Below are 17,221 nucleotides of genomic sequence, written 5' to 3'. Positions count from 1 at the left end.
GCCGCGTAAATATCGTCTTCGAGAAACTCCAGCGTGCATCGGGGTCGATTCTACGGCAGCTCTCAATGGCGAAAGCGTTGAAATTAAACGTCGGCCGCAAGCTCGGTCAAAAGCTGTATCCGTCTACGTTTCGCTCTTTTTCCTCTCTTTTCAAACACCTTGACCATCCGTCCGGCTCGCGGCGTTTTCCTAATTAATCGCAAGAAGCTCTTGGAAAAAGTCGAGGAGAAAGGAAGATGGTTCGCGTAGAAAGGTCTCGAAGTAACGCGTTCGTGACACCCATCACCTCGAGGAGACTGGACAGTCGAACCGCTCCAAAATGGAGTCTCCTTTGGGATTTAATTCCGAAAAAATGGGTGCTAGACCCGACTTCTTCTTTTGCACGACGATTATTTATACCGTAAATAGTAAGGAAATTATTTTTTAGTTTCAGATATGCATGTGACAAAAATGGCGTAGCGTGTGATGCGTAAGGGGCCATTTTTGTAATGCACGTGATTTAAGAATTATTGCGAGTTATCGCAAGTGTGATACTTTATTTAAAACATTAAAGGTAACAAAAATGGCCTTGCATTCGTGGCACCTATAACCTCGAAGGGACTGAACAGTCGAACCGCTCCAAAATGGAGTCTCCTTTGGGATTTAATTCCGAGAAAATGGGTGCTAGACCCGACTCCTTCTCTTGCACGACGATTATTTATATCGTAAAGAACAAGGAAATTATTTTTTGTTTCAGATATGCATGTGACAAAAATGGCCTAGCGTGTGATGCGTAAGGGGCCATTTTTGTAATGCATGTAGCTTCAGAATTGTTAGTTATCGCAGGTGTAGTATTCCATTTAATGCATTGAAAGTAACAAACGTTTTTTCTGATAAGTTATCATGTAAAGTGATTCCCGAAGGTGGACTGATGCAAACCCCGATCGATCTCTCGCGAGCCTTATGAATCCTAATATCGATAGAAAAAGTCGCCGACCACAACGGTGGACTATCGTTTCGCGAAGATCGAACACGTGAGGCGCGTATCGAAACGAGCTGATATGTAAACCGAGTTCTTTGTCCAATCATTCAGCGATCGTTTGTCGCGAGGGTTATCGTTAGCGAATCTGGCGGACGTTGTATACATAATTAATACCCATTGGATCGTGCTACCTCTGTTGCCGCGGCCTCTTGGCGCACGAAGCTGGCTCGTTTCAACGACGCCATCGTCCACGAACCGATCGAAGGTGTTAAGGCTGTTTTCCCGATGCGCTCGATTCGATTCCGAGCCAATCCACGCGCCGCGTCGACGAACCCACGAAAGTCGTCGATGCCAACGAACGTGACGAAAATAAACTCGTATGCTTGGAAGGATAGGAGCACTTGGAGGAATGTCTGAATGATTTCAGACTTATCGGAAGTTTAACGTACCCTGATTATATGGATCAAATTTAGTAAATGTAGAGATCCCCTATCAGCCAGATATGCCACTTTGCGAACCTACACTACGGCAATGTGGATTTTTTCGACGTCACCATTGCCTCATTTGAATCGAGTTTGCGTGTCTCTTGCAAACATACCCAACCATCTTTCAGGAGTGGCTACTTTTATATTAGTTATGTTAAGTTAACCCTTTCAGACCTGGCGTCCACAATTGACGGCACGAGATTAAAAAATTACCAACACTATCGTTTAAGGCGATTGTCCTTATTTGTGCACATGAAGAAAGACTAGTTCTCCTCGAAAACTACGCTATCAGGATTTTTTTTCATATTTTGCGCTATACTAATTTTAGTCCAAGTTAATCTTATGAGTTAAATTACATTAATACGAGAAAAAAAAAGTAATTCTGGTCTGAAAGGGTTAAAATCCTATTAAATGCTATTATGTTAATACGAAATAGTAGCAGTGAACAACGAATTGTTCCAACCCTGTTTATTATTAATAAATAAGAAATAGAAGTAGCCACTGGTCACTTTGAATTTCACCAGTACCGATTCACTTAGTATTCGATTCTCTTTCGCACGACGAAATGAAACATTATTTTCCGATCGAAGTTTGACCTGGATCATCGTGCCGATAGTCTTGGTCGTCGACGTTCCAGCAATCGAATTAACGAACCAACATTATTTAGTCGAGCGTCAGTGTCGAAATTGTAACGATGCCGCTCGTCGATATCCGATAACATTAACGCTCGGTTAAGCGAAAATCTGTTTAATTCGCGACGGTCCGTCGCGGGAGGTGTGGGGGGGAGGAAGAGGTGTTTGGAAAATTTCCACGGGTTATCCGTCGACAACTATCGACCAACGCGTAACAAAGGAACGAAATGTGTGACGGGTGGACCGTGTGGAAAGCTGTGCAACGATTATGTCAGAATTACAAAAGGTTAACGGGGAATATCGATAATAAAATCATCACGCTAAAACTGGGGGGGTGGGGCGGGGGGGGTGTTCCAATTAACTGACGTACGCGCGTTAACGGATAACCCGGCTACTCCACTGACATTTTTTCGTATAAGTTGATTCACCCACTTTAGGTTACTCGACGTAAGTACAATATTAGGCCATCCCATAAGCAATGTTGTTTCTCGATACTAACTTTCGGCGAAAGAGATTAAAACTCGTGTTTAGTTTAATCCTAAACGTACGAACGATTCCGTTACTATAAGCTTTTTCCATGTTTTAGTTATCGTGTCAACTCCATCTTTTCAAAATGTTCGAGGTTTCGATTTGAAAGGCTCACCTAGTACCGATTTGACGTGTTCAATATTGTTGAAATTTGTTGGCTCGAAAATGGTTGCAATGATGAAAATATTGGTTTGTCTGGAAAGTCTACGTCAATTATTGGTAAGTGGTACAGGCCGGAATATATCGGAATGGTCGAAAACAAATAACATGTATACGTATCTTAAATGGTGGAAAGGTTGTGGAACAAAATGGCATCTATGTAATTTAATAAACATGGGGTATTCGAAAAAGTTCGTGGCGTTTTGTCGCTCGATCAAGGCAAGAACGCTACGTAGGCTTATGAAAAATCTTGTGGTTTTTACGGACAAAATGCTCTATCAAAATTTTGATGTCAAAGATGCATCACGCTGTGGTCGACCAATCACAGAACGGTGCGATAAAATCATGCAAATGGTTGAGAAACGTCGCGAACTTTTTAGAATACCCAATATACAAAATATATCAAAATCCAAATGTGCCTTTGAGTTTTTCTTAAAAATTGGCACAAACTTTCTGTACAACCCAATAGATGGTAATAACTTAGTGCAATCTCCAAAATGTATGGTGAATGTAATAAAAAATTCCATTAATATTTTTGTTATCGCTATTCTTCTTATGTGCGGTCCAAAAAAAAAAGAAATCCCTTTACAGTGACGTAAGCGACGGCATTATTTATGGGACGACCTAACAACATTTGGGCTGGCCAGTGTCTGAGTTATATTTTCTGTTAAGGGGCTCGAAACATCAAAAAATGAATAAAAAAATCACTTTAAAGAAATTTTTTTTTTTTTTATTAAAATTTAAGCGATTCTGAACAATTCTACGCAAAGAAAATTGAATTTGGAGCACTAGAAGTGGTAAAAAAAAGTTCGACGACACGAACTTAGTAAAAAGAACGCGATGAAACTGTTAAAAAATAAGGAAATACAACTGACAACTTTCTCGAAGAGAAAACGACAGTCAAATTTGTGGAAGACCGGCGACGCGGTTACCTTGGTCACAACCATAGGGTATTGTTTTCTAGGGTAAAGAGGACAGTAAATTTCCGAAAAAGCAGTGTTTTAATCAATTTTGATAAAATTACATACGATTAGATAATATTTCTATCGATAATCGAACGGAAAATAGAAATTTTTAGTTTTTTGTGTCTCCTGAAAACCTAGGTTTTTGGTATAAAGGTACACTTTTCTCAGAAACGGTTAGTCCGATATGATCCAAATTTTTCACACGTGTTTTTTGATAGGTCGGCCTAACTTACATCAAGGATTTTTTCAATATTCTGATTCCAAAAAAAGTTATCGCCGCGCAAATCTATACATGTTTTTTTCAACTTTACACATTTTAAAAAAATTAACCATTTGGAATTTCCAAAAAATTGACGGTGTAAATTAGGCCCAACTATCAGAAAACACGTGTAAAAAATTTGGTTTATATCGGTCTAACCATTTCTGAGGAAAGTATACCTTTGTATCAAAAACCTAGGTTTTCAGGAGACACAAAAAAACTAAAAATTTCTACTTTCCGTTCGATTATCGATATAAATGTTATTAAATCGTATTTAATTTTATCAAAATTAATTAACACTGCTTTTTCAGAAATTTACTGTCTTCTTTACCCTAGAAAACAACACCCTATGGCTGTGACCAAGGTAACCGCGTCGCCGGCCTTCCGCAAATTTGACTGTCGTTTTCTCTTCGAGAAAGTTGTTGTCAGTTGTATTTCCTTAAATTTTTTACAGTTTCATCGCGTTATTTTTACTAAGTTAGTGTCGTCGAGCTTTTTTTACCACTTCTAGTGCTCCAAATTCAATTTTCTTTGTGTAGAATTGTTCAGAATTGCTTAAATTTTAATAAAAAGAAAAAAAATAAAATAAAAAACAAGTGATTTTTTTATTCATTTTTTGATGTTCCAAGCCCCTTAATAATCGAATTCTAGACACAGACGGGAATTTCCACGATGATTTTCATTTCAGTTTAAACCTTGTATCGTACGGAACTGGAGCAAGGAAAAATTGGATGCTTGGACTTGCCAAATCAAGCGTGAGAGCATGTTTAGAATATGTCTTGCGTCACGCGTGCACGTACTCGCATTGAAATTCTTCTTCCCCTAGTCCATCGCGCGCAGGGTAGTTCTCAAGGAATTGAGGTGAAAATTCCAGAAGTGAAATTTTCGAGTACTTCGAGTCCAGTTGTAAATAGTTCATGGGATTATCACCGTTATGATTTTATCCATAAATTGATTCGAACGTTTGGATAAAAATTCGCCCGACTACGTGGTTTGGGTATTAAAAAAATGGTCGAGTTAGAAATCTAAAAAAAAAACGCAAGTGAAAGTAAGCGTCGAACGAATTAAATGAAAAATTCAAAGCCGAAATTAGTTTCATTCTCAATATTTGAAGACGAGATATGAAACGAAGGCAATCCTGGGGCGGTAATATTTGAAAAGCAATCTTTTAAGTGCACCGATAACCGACACTGATGAGATACCGATTTAACACGTTTAGAACTTTAGAAGCCATTTTACTAATTCCGATTGCGGTTATGAAACAGACTCACAAGCATCTGGAAAGCTGCGAAACGCTTAATTACTCTGTCTACTTAGTTTTAAATCCCGTCGTCCGTACATCGGTATTTCAGTCTCATTATTACCTATTGAACAACTTTCGAAGGAAAGCCCGCAAGCCAGGAATAAAACCATTAAAATATTCAGACGATAAGTAGACAAGAAAGCGCTCAGGGGCAGCCAAAAAAAACACTGTATCAAACAAGCGATCTAAAACATACTGTTTTCATTGCGTTAGTAAGGTGTAATAAAAAATGCAAGCAATCCGTTTGCGTTCTTCGGTTGCTCGCCGTAACCGAACCTTCTCGATATAAATAAAACATAAGTAATGTAGCGAGGATACATTTTATCCAGATTTCATAACAAATAAATTCAAATATAGAATTCGTTTTAAATTTTAATTAACTTCGTTAAAATAGACCAGAATTCAAAGCTAAACGCTGATAAAAGTTAGCAGTTTACCGACCAGTAGCGATTTAATATGTATGTAATTACATTTAACAATACAGTACTCACCTCAGTAATATGTAGATAATAAAATATTGGCGCAAATATTGTCATGGAAAAAGGACGATTAACACATTCGCGACCGGCAGATATTTTACGTTTATAATACCGAGTACTGACGAAAGTAATAAGATTCACGTCGCTTAAAATTCTAGTCGTGGTTATGAAAAAATCATAAGAATTGATACATTGAACATTGATATTTGAAAACATATTTTGTATCGTTAGGGAGACGACAAAAAGTTACAAAATATGTTTTAATATCAATGTTGTGTAAGTATATAGCGTATAAAATAAAAAGATTTTCGTAATTTTTTCATAACCAGGAATAGAATTTGACGCGACGTGAATGCACGTCACCGGTCGCGAATGTGTTAATAGGCTACTGGTCGGTAAAGTGTTAAGGAACAACGAAGGACGACGTCGCGAGTTGAGGAATTTAAAATTTGAAAGAACTTGACATGATCGACTGAAAACTGTCGCTATGTCTGAGTGCCTCGGGCTTCGAGTTTCAAAGTACTTCGGCTTATAGGATTTTACAGTTGTTTTCTGAAACAACGCAAACCTCTTCTAGTCCGACTAGTTTTCAAGCAAGGCGATCATTTGACGTTCCTATGGAGTTTGCTCGCAAATCGCTTAATTGTTTCAATCGAGCGATCGTTCCGCCTTTTAGTTGCAAATAGAGTTCGCGGAAAGGTTCGACGACGGCCGAATCCTTTGCAAGAAAACGGACGACGACCGCGCATACTGTATTAGCCGTTAACATCCATCTCGGTCGGGTAAAAAGTTTCACGGGGAGCAAAAAACGCGGAAACGACGGCGGCTCGTCCAGGCCACTCTGTCCCGGCCGCGCGCGCAATTATACGAGCTGACTCGCGTTTATGTTACGTAATTAGCGCGAGCCGGTTACGAAAAACGGGCCAACGCCTGGCCTTTGCATATTTATAATTTAAGCATCTCTCCGCAGAGATGCTTAAATTACAGTACTGGCTCGTTTCTTCGCGGCAAATTGGCACAGGCAGATTTCAGGAACGGACGCGGCGCGTCGTTGTGAACGGGTCAAGCGCGATCGGGCTACTCGAAGTAGACAACGAATTAACTAGGGTACGATGAAACTATAATTTAAAAAAAGAAAAGATAGAATTTAGAGGAACTCGTACGAGATGGAGCAATCCTTACTACGACAGAAATGGCTTCAAAACACATACTTTGAAATTGTTAGGTCAATCCATATGTAATGCCGCTTTCTGGTGTTAACCTTTAATAAAAGAAATTATACAAAATTTATGTTTACTTTAATCATAAACGTATTAACGATCCCGTTTCTATGACTTTTCTGCATCTCCTAGTTTTCGTTTCAATTTCATATTTGCAAAATGTTCGAGGTTTTGATTTAACCATTCAGCTGCGGCGACTTCTTTTTAGACCGGGTATACTCGTCAAACACGGATTAAGCGATGCTGTTAAGATATTGCATGGAAAAGACGGCTATATTTTTTAAACGAACAATTTCATTACTAATTTTTACTCATTCACTTAACACATTTTACGTTTCTACTACCGAGTACTGACGGAAATAATAAAATTGCAAATTTGTTTTGCGATTGTTTTTCCAATGTTTCCAAACTCTATGCCTATTGAAGAAGTTCGACTAAATTAATTAATAGTTTCGATATTACCAAGTGAGTTTTTCATTATAAATATGTATATGAATAGGCTTATACGTGCATATATATGCATTAACATATTTATACAAACATACACTCGGAAACATCAAACCTACCATTTTATTTAAACAAATTTATTCGATAGACATAGAGAGTACGAATATTTATGGGACTCTGACCGTATGTAGTGTATAAAATAAAAAGATATTCACAATGTTTTCATAACCGGGAACAGAATTCGAAGTGACGTGAATTCACGTCAGCGTCGCGAATGTGTCAACGTAAACCGATACTAAAGACATAATAAACGAAAAACTTTAAAAAACTTAAAAATCCATCAAAGTTAAAAATTTAAGAGACGACAATACTCATGGGATGACCTAATTTATTTCATGAAATATCTACCGAGAGGTAATCGTACGATGGTATGCTATGGTACAACTCTGATATGAACCTTTCCAATTCGTAATCACTAATAAAAGGACACTAATAAAATGAAAACGGTTCCACTTGAAGCATCCATATCCCTATAGACGCATTCAAACCGCGAGGCAGCGTATTTCAGGTAATGGGTCGGACTGGACGTGGAATATCGGGGATCGCGTAACCGATACAGGGACAAACCGATCGATGGATGGACCTTGAGAGGGTGCAACGGGCAGGTCAATGCGGGTCCACGACGACGTGTATCGTCGACCCCTGGACGATGAATAGGGGGGGCGTACGTCGTCATGGACGTCGGCGTCGACGTCTCTGCGTAAGCATTCAGCCGGCCTATGATGAATCGGCCTAATTTCGCGGCCGTAAGGTCACGTAAGCTCGGTAAATCTTGGACGCTGGCATCGGAGGAGCGAAACATTTAGCGGCGTTGCACGCAAATCCCGCAACGGCCGTGCCGCAGAGCCACGAGAGGAGCTGGCTCGACCAACCGGTGGATAGTCGAGCCGTTGGAAGCGATTCCTAAATCATATCAGCGCGCTCGAAACACACGCCACGCATTCCTGAAACTGTTTGCTATCGCCTACTACCAACGAGCAACCCTGGTGTTTCGCCTGCGCGACCGAGCGCTCGTACATGCACGTACCGTTCCCTCGGTCTCTCCCTCCGGCGACGTAAAACGTTTCCAGCAGTTGCCCACCGTGGCCCGTCGTGGTGCAGCGCGAATCAGCGCGGTCCACCGCGCCCCAGGGACGGCGAACGAGTAGAACCACCGGCCATAATCACCCTCGGCGTTCCGACGGTGGGATTGACGTCGTCAGTCAGCTGCTACCGACGTTCACGATGGAGTTTCGACTCCACTGTTTCTCGATTTCCTTCGCGTAGCGCTCGAAAATCGGGGATAATTGCCTCTATGTCAAACAGGGACAGAGGGGATGTACTCGGATCTAATCGAACTCAATTGGCCCACTCGAAGACACGTAAGATATTATTGCGAGCACTCGAATTAGACCTAAATATCGGAATCGATTGTCTACTTTAGTCTCTCTAGACTCCTATGTGATTCTGCTGGAAACTTCCTTCTCCTGCCACGACGCCATTTGTCTACGTTGTTCAGAGAATTATCCTTCAATGGCAAATTCAGAAATACTTGGACCGCTCATTGAACGAATCGACCAAATCCATAAAAGAAAAAGTTGAGAAATGCGATGAAGTAATGTACATTGTTTTTTAAAATTCCCTTTACAATATAAATTCGAATATATATATTGTAGAATGCATAAATACAGATATAGCTTTCGTCTAACGGCATACAAATTTAATAAAAAAGAATAGACAAGAAATAATCATCAGTAATGTTATAATTTTTATGTGACGGGTGGAGTTAATCGATTTGTGCAGTAAATTCTATAAACCTCGTTAGTTCTTCCGCATCTTGAATATACTTCACAGATTTGGAATCCTATACAAAGTGGTTCTACGAAAATTATTGAGTGTTCAACACAAATTCTTAAGGTGGGAGTCTGGTCCATCTAATATATTTTTCTAATGCATGTACATAATTTCCAGATATAATTAATTTTTGTTATTGAAACTTTTTTTACATATAAAGAGACATTCAAAGAAGAAAGTTTGACAGTGTAGATTTAATTTGAATGTATACATATATAGATATAGTAGTCGCAAGGAAAGGATTCGGTCAAAACGGTGGAATATGTGGAGTCCTGGGAAAACATCTGATAGATAAAATCAGAAAATTTGTTTCTTTAATAAGTACGTGAAATGCGTATGAACCTCAATTTCCAAAAAAAAAAATTGTTAATTGCAAAAATGGCTGCAAAAAACATGAAAATAAACGATACATGTCGGCCGTTATTTTGCAATAACTTTATGCTATAATAATAATTCATTAAGAGTCGAGGTTCATTAGCATATAAACTTAATTACCTTCAATTTAAGCGTTGAATCAAGTGAATCGGATAAGAATTGGATGAGCTATGCGTCCCACCGTTTTGACCGAATCCTTTCCTTGCGACTACTATATCTATATATGTATACATTCAAATTAAATCTACACTGTCAAATTTTCTTCTTTGAACGTCCTTTTATGTGTACAAAAAGTTTCAATAGCAAAATTAATTATATTATATCTGGAAATTATATGCATTAGAAAAATTGTACATCAGCTGGGCCAGACTACCCCCTTAAGGTACGTCTCTTATAAGATTCGTAGACCTATAGATACAGAATGCCACAACTATCACAATATCCTGTGTACTATGCATATGCTCACTCTTAAGCAGCGCTGAACAGTACCCGACCTCATGCCCGTTTTTGAAATTATTAACAGAAAAATTGAATGTATATTGAATAAGATACCCGATTTATTGAAATTTAATATTCCACGAATGCTACATAGAAATAATAATATTTTCTATACTGATCCATTCCGTACGTCAATAGGTAGGCAACACTGCATTACGAGGATATGTTCTACAGCTAATAACCTCAATATACAGGGTGTCCACGCTAAAGTGTGACAGACGCATATTTCACTAACTATTGATGATACGAAAAAATTGTTTAAATGTTAATTGCAGGTAAATTGTACCATACAATGGGCTCTATATTGTGGCGTAAACAAAATTTTGTTTATATTATTAATTTAAAAGATATGATGGTGAAGTTTCGTTTCTTAAATGAAACTATATATTTTTGGGAAGGTCATGCGATAGGTAGTGCTTTTCAAGACGAATTTATTAACCTTTAATGTATTTACCCAATTTTTATTAGTTTTCAAGATAGAGCGCTTCGAAATTCATTGATATTCAGTGGAAAAGTCTCGATTTGAGTGACAGGTCATAAAAGCGGTTCTACGCGGTTACTCAAACTGAGATTTTTCCACTGAAAATCAATAAATTTCGAAGCGCTCTATCTTGAAAACTAATAAAAATCGGGTAAATACATTCAGGGTCAATGAATTCGTCTTGAAAAGCATTATCGCATGATCCCCCCCCCCCCCAAAAATATATAGTTCCATTTAAAAAACGAAACTTCACCATTGTATCCTGCAGTTTACATGTCAACAAATTTCTCATATTGTCACACTTTAGCGCGGACACCCTGTATGTGTTAATCTTTTTCATGAATCAACTTCGGGATCCAGTTATAGCAATTTTGCGTCTGCGTAATCTACCTGAACATGGTACATAATGTTATGCTGTGGTTGTCCCTATTTTTTCTGATTCTTAGTATATTGTATTAGATATGAAGGGTATATATTGCCCGTGAATAAAATATTATTATTATTAAAATATCACAGCAATGGCCATTCGGTATACGCGGTGCTCGTAACAATATAATAGGGTTGTAGTTCTACAGTGGTGGAGAAACATTGATCATTGGAAATAGACTGACCCGCGATACTTAGGGGACAGTTTTTCAAAACGTCGTAACTATGGGAGTTTTCAACCGATTTTCGTGAAACTTCGTCAGGAGTAGTTTTGAAGTCAGGCCCACTTGCTGCTCTTTCAAATCCGCCCCGATTCGGCAACGATAGCGTGATTCAAAAAATCTGATTTTTTGGGGACCTGCTAATGCAGCATTTGCGCGTCCGAATCCGCCAATGGAGTTGATGTGGGGTTACTCGTTCACCCTGCAGACAGGCCTAAACTTGGGGGTGGGTTTTCTAAAAAAACAAAGTTTTCGGTTGTTAACACTGTCCATGCAGAGGAAAAACATGAAGACAGTGTTTGACCCGATGCCCTGTACCTTGGGACATGCGCGGGACGCGACCCGGTGACGTTTCGACCCCTACGCCTGAGAGTGGACCACCCCTAACTTTTGACCACCCCTGTTCAGCATCAGGGGTAGTTTTCGAAACGGGACCTTTTCGGCATTGATCCATAACATACCGACAAGAAACATGATAAATTTCATTGCCCTCCGATATGTGGAAGTGCCCCTTCAGGAAGGGGGTTGAAAAGTAGTGACCTACTCCGCCCCCCTAAGGAGTGCCTATGGCTTGTAATGCGTGGTCGTTGGCATTTCCTGGATGAGGGGATTCCAGGGAATGCATTGTGTCTATATTCGGGACTGTCGTCCAAAAATTGTGGATTTTAGAGGGAGCGGGGGCTTGTGAGGGATAGGTTTGTCCGAGAGGGATTTCAGGGGTTGCATTCTGTAGAGGGCATCAAGGAGAGTCCCGTCAAAGGTTCTTTTGATTTTTTCAACCCTTTCCGTCATCCCTGGCCTCTTCACAAGTGCCGATTTTCACCACCACCACCCTTTATGGGGGGGGGGGGGGATTAACCCATTCGCATGAAACATCGCCAATGCAACTTTGCACACACTCAGAGGACACTTCAAAACTACTCCTGACGAAGTTTCACGAAAATCGGTTGAAAACTCCCATAGTTACGACGTTTTGAAAAACTGTACCCTAAGTATCGCGGGTCAGTGTAGTTATACCTATCATGGAGGAGAGTCGTGCCTTCAACGAATAACGCAATCTGGCAAAGGAATTGTCAATTGCCTCTCAGAATTCCTAACTCAATTAACCCTTCGAACTGAAGATCTCCTGGCACAGGGTGCTTGTGAAACTTGTAAAAAATAAAAAGCGAAAAATATCTAGACCTTGTTACCGGTTAGAAATGGCTGCATTAAGAGTCCCAGAGTGCGCTTGAATTTCTTCAGAACACCTGGAAAACCCTAACTAGTCGCGAAGCACCCACTGCGCCCGCAGGGGTTGAAGTCAAACATACAGCGCGATCATTTCCAGCCGCTCAACTGATCCCAAGGAAAACTTTATTGATAATTCACCGGGCAAATTATTTGACCGAGCGGCGAGGATCAAGCACGTGGAAAGAAGGAGCGATCGCGCGCGATCGATGGATCGAGCGAGTCAAGCGGTCGATTCGCGTAATTCCTCGCAGCGTCGAATATGCTAGCGGCTCGTAATCACCGTGTAGGTTATCGTGGTTGAGATTAATGCCGTCGAAGGTCATAGATATCGGGTGCGCTAATACGTTATGCCAGGGCCGAAACTTGGGCTCGTTGGCTCGCAGAGAATTCCAGCCGGATAATCGTTTCAAAACAACCAAGCTCCCTGATGAAATATCGCTTCGACCACTGCCGCGACTGCGGGCCAACTTTTCGATCGGTGGCTAGTAAAAAAGAAATTCTTCTGTAATCCTACAGGTAAATGAACCGAGATCGATTACGATTTTCGAGATTTATCGAGACGAACGTCCTCGAACATCCCTGAACATTCGAACATCCTCGAGCAGATACAAAGAAACGTAAGCAATGAAATTCTCTGGCGCGTATCCCTAACACGGATTTGCTCGAAAAGCGCGATAACCTTGCAACGATTCCGCGTCAAGCACCAATCACTCGCCGTATCTATTCTGCGTGTCTCTCGATGATCGATCGAGGCACTGTCGATGACAAGCTAGGAAATGTTACGTGAACGCGCACATCCCAAGTTTCACGAGGTAAGCCGCTCTACGGATTTCTATTTAAATCCCAAACGCGTCTACCGAATCAACGACGAGACCGAATATGTCATTCGATTCGAAATGAAAATACTACGTTTGTCGATGATAGAAGAATCGACACGAAAGGGGAACGAAAAGTGTCACAAGAGTAAAAAGATGAAAAGCTAGGGTGGAATAAAATACCTGTGACTCGGAGGTCCGATTACCAAGTAGTAACCTTTTGCACTCCCAAGGCTACCTGTACTGTCTAGGAACTTGAAGACGTTCTACTGTCGCGGCCAGTGTCACTGCCCACAATTTATCATTAAGGGGGCATTTCACTGTGAACGCACAAAAAAAAGCATATTTTCAATAATCTTTTTCTCAGGAACTATTACATAAAATTGAACGAATGTTTTTCCCCTTAAAGGTATGATTAAGGAAAGTAAATAAAAAAATTTTTTTTGGCAAAAAATATTTCGTCATTTATTTATAAAATAGTATGCATGTGTGCAAAAAAAAAGTTATCCGCTGACGCAGGTGATTTTGGCTCTCCTGGTAATTTGAAACAGAAAATCGAAAAAGTTTATTAAACTATGTCGTCACACCTATCGTTGGAACCTCCACTTATTTATTTCATCAAAAATAAGCAAAATGGCAGCGTTTCTTGTGAAAGAGAGAAAAAAAACACTTTCTTTGTACCGTAAATCAGGTGAAATTGTAAGTAAAAATTAAAATATCAACTACTTGGGGGTTCCAACGATAGGTGTGACGACATAGTTTAATAAACTTTTTCGATTTTCTGCTTCCGATTACCAGGAGAGCCAAAATCACCTGCGCCAGTGGATAACTTTTTTTTGCACACATGCATATTATTTTGTAAATAAAAGACGAAAAATATTTTACTAAAAAAAAATTTTTTTTCATTTACTTTCCTTCATTCAATTTTATGCAATAGTTCCTGAGAAAAAAATGATTGGAAATATGCTTTTTTTTGTGCGTTCACAGTGAAATGCCCCCTTAATAGACTGCGGATCTTTATACAAAATAAAATCTTTGCGAACATGCCTACAAAAATTAAACCTAAATAGGAATTTATTTCATTCTGAGAATGTTATAACACGAACTTAACTATCGATCTTATTTATATTCTTGCAAAGTGTTTGCATTTTGTAGTTTCTTGTACATTCAAATTTCTTATAAATGCATAAAGATCCGTAGTCTAATCATTAAGTATTAAACCTTTGGACTCGAGGCCTTTTTTTTTGGTATCTACCAGCAACTCGAGATGCTTTCTTAGCATTCTATTGCCGAATGCTAAGATTATATTCACTTCGAAAATGAGATCTCTAATTTGAGATTTGAGAATCAGGTCACCTTGGCCTTAACGACAATCATTTAATTGGCACTTCGAGTTCCTATAAATTAAACCTAAAGGAAACCTAGTGGTGACTGAGAGTCACCTCTCGAGTACAAAGGGTTGATAAGCGTTCGTTCACGAATGGCATCAGATGTTTGTACCCGGTATGCGTTTTCTGTACTTTTACCCCAATTGTGAGAATATGTACTTTTATTCGGAAGTGTTTTGCGAAAGGTAATAACATGTACACTATTTTGTAGAAGAAATAAATTACTAACCCAGTTTCTAATTTTTGGTATTGCTTTAAATAAAAATAACTTTGTTACCGTAAGTAAGACGTTGAAAAGAACAGCGAAAGAAAGAAGTGAAAAGTTTGATAATGCAGAATCATTCATTCATGCATTCATTTATTTAAAGTGCGTAACTTATTATACAACGTTAATGCACTACTGCTTACTTGTTACTAGCTTATTTCCATTCTTCTTAGCATCGTCTTACATGACTCCTGCATTGTTTTAATACTGTCTGCAGTATCGCTTACTTCTCATCTATTGGGGCCCGCTGGCCCCCCTCTCTAGCTCGGGTACCTCAGGGTTGCTAAGCCCGTACTGTAGCTAGAAATACGGCTACAGCCCCTGAGGGAATAATGCAGAATCTAGCAGTGACGATGAGTTTAAATCGTATGACTTAATAAACTGCAAAGAGTTTCTCCTGACTATTCCATAACTCAGAAATCTAAGAAATATGATCTTGGAGTCGACTACCTGCATATAGCAAAATTGCTTGGAGTGTAAAGAGTATACAGATGGCCCTTAAATCCTGGTTTACTTCAAATTTCTATCTTTCTCGCACACCTGGACGATACCTAATTTTTCCGAATTTTTAATTAACCATTCCAGCGGGAACACTCGGAACGGTAATACGGCGAGCATAAAGCATTCCCCCTCGCGTAACGCGATGACTAACTTTTATGGCGAACGGATATCGTGTCGTGCGAACATGTCGGAGGGGGAGAGGGCACGATTTCATTAAACTCATCCGAAACTGGAAACTGCTGGCACAATCGTACAAACATCCAATATCCATTGTTTGATCCTGGTTAATCACCAACCCGGAATCCCTTGCAGCGAACGCTTAACGCTCGATGGAAAGCGTTATCGAAGCCACGCACTTTCGGTCCATTTGGAAATTTTAACGGGGCGAAAATTAGCCTCTCGTTTCGCCGAATCAAAGAAAAATCGAGCAAATTTCGCAAGAGACCCGGCAGCTAATTCCGATGAAAATTCCCACCATCGAGCCTCGGGGGCAACTCTAACTTAAGAGTCTTGGAGCCCCGAGCACGAAACGTTTCCGCGCCCCTCGTCGCGTAAACCCTGGCTGAACGCGTCGTTGGGCTCGGTTTCCCACGGACGTTTGAAATTAAACGCAGCCATGCGGATACATTTGGAAATTTGTTAGAACAGTGAAATAAAATTCTCTTCGGTCAAAAAACGGGAGCGCACAAAGTATCGTTTCGTCTCGGTAATTGGGTCAAAAGTATAGAGACGGCGTGATCGAAACCGCGCTCTTCGAACATGCTGGTTAGATTTAACACTCACCTGTTTGGGATAGTCGAGAGAGGAATCCTTCGAAAGGACGTTGGCGGACGATTCACCGCATTTTTTTATCGCGTTCGCCGAGCGTTCACGTGCCGCCTCTGCCAGTACCACTAACACAACCACCACCTGCAGCACCTGCACCAGCACCACCACCACCGACACAACCACCACTGATATCGCCACAATTATCGCCGGGAGACCGGCTTCGAGACACCGTCGAAAATCGACTCGCGTCGCACCTGCGAGCTCGGAGTTTCGCTATCGAATTAAACGTTTTCGATTTATAATCGTTTATAACCGTCGACTAAAGATTAACGGATAGATTGTTGCTAGTCGCGGGCATCTCGTTCGAGACTCGTGTTGACGAAACGTCCTTTGCTGGTAAAATTCGCGAGAACACTGTGTCAATTGTACTCGTGGCGAACGAGTCGAAGGTTTCGCGAGGTCACCGTTGTTTTTGTGTACACGGTTGCAGACGAGTCTTGGCGAGGCTCGGTACGCGAAACGGCGCGACAACCTTTGCGGTTATGGTCTAAAGCAGATAGCAGCGAGCACGTTGCTGGGTCGGAGAGTTGCTCGAGCGCGTTCTACCCCTACCGTTGCTGGGGTTCGACTAAAGCGAAAACCGAACCTCGCACACTCGCGTCACCCGAGCGCATGCTCTGGCTTTCCTCGCTTATCCCACCCCTCTGTGTGAGTGCCACGTTACACATAGTTGCGCCGTGTCCTACCAATAAACGGTTGGTCAAGAAAATTCTCGCACGAAATCAAAATCCCATCGAAGAAGTCGTTGGCATACCAAAGGGTCCTTCGAGCGCACCCCCTCCCCCGTCGTTCGGTCTAACTCGATTTCGGACACGGGAAACCATGAAAATCCGAAAAATCGCTCGTCGTACCTCTTTGTAGA

At 40.5% G+C, this 17,221-nt stretch overlaps 1 protein-coding gene across 2 annotated transcripts in view; it reads right to left on the bottom strand.

Moving 5' to 3' along the window:
* Nucleotides 1-16,886, bottom strand: part of LOC128880862 (tyrosine-protein phosphatase Lar) — a 589,166-nt gene extending 572,280 nt beyond the window's left edge. For both annotated transcript variants that reach the window (XM_054131372.1, XM_054131374.1), the window contains exon 1: nt 16,315-16,886. The gene's annotated coding sequence lies outside the window, so the exon portion shown is untranslated. The remainder of the gene's footprint in view (nt 1-16,314) is intronic.
* Nucleotides 16,887-17,221: the final 335 nt, after the last annotated feature.

Source organism: Hylaeus volcanicus, chromosome 8 (assembly GCF_026283585.1).
Source record: "Hylaeus volcanicus isolate JK05 chromosome 8, UHH_iyHylVolc1.0_haploid, whole genome shotgun sequence".
NCBI classification, from domain to species: domain Eukaryota; kingdom Metazoa; phylum Arthropoda; class Insecta; order Hymenoptera; family Colletidae; genus Hylaeus; species Hylaeus volcanicus.
This window is presented reverse-complemented; position numbering and strand designations above follow the sequence as displayed.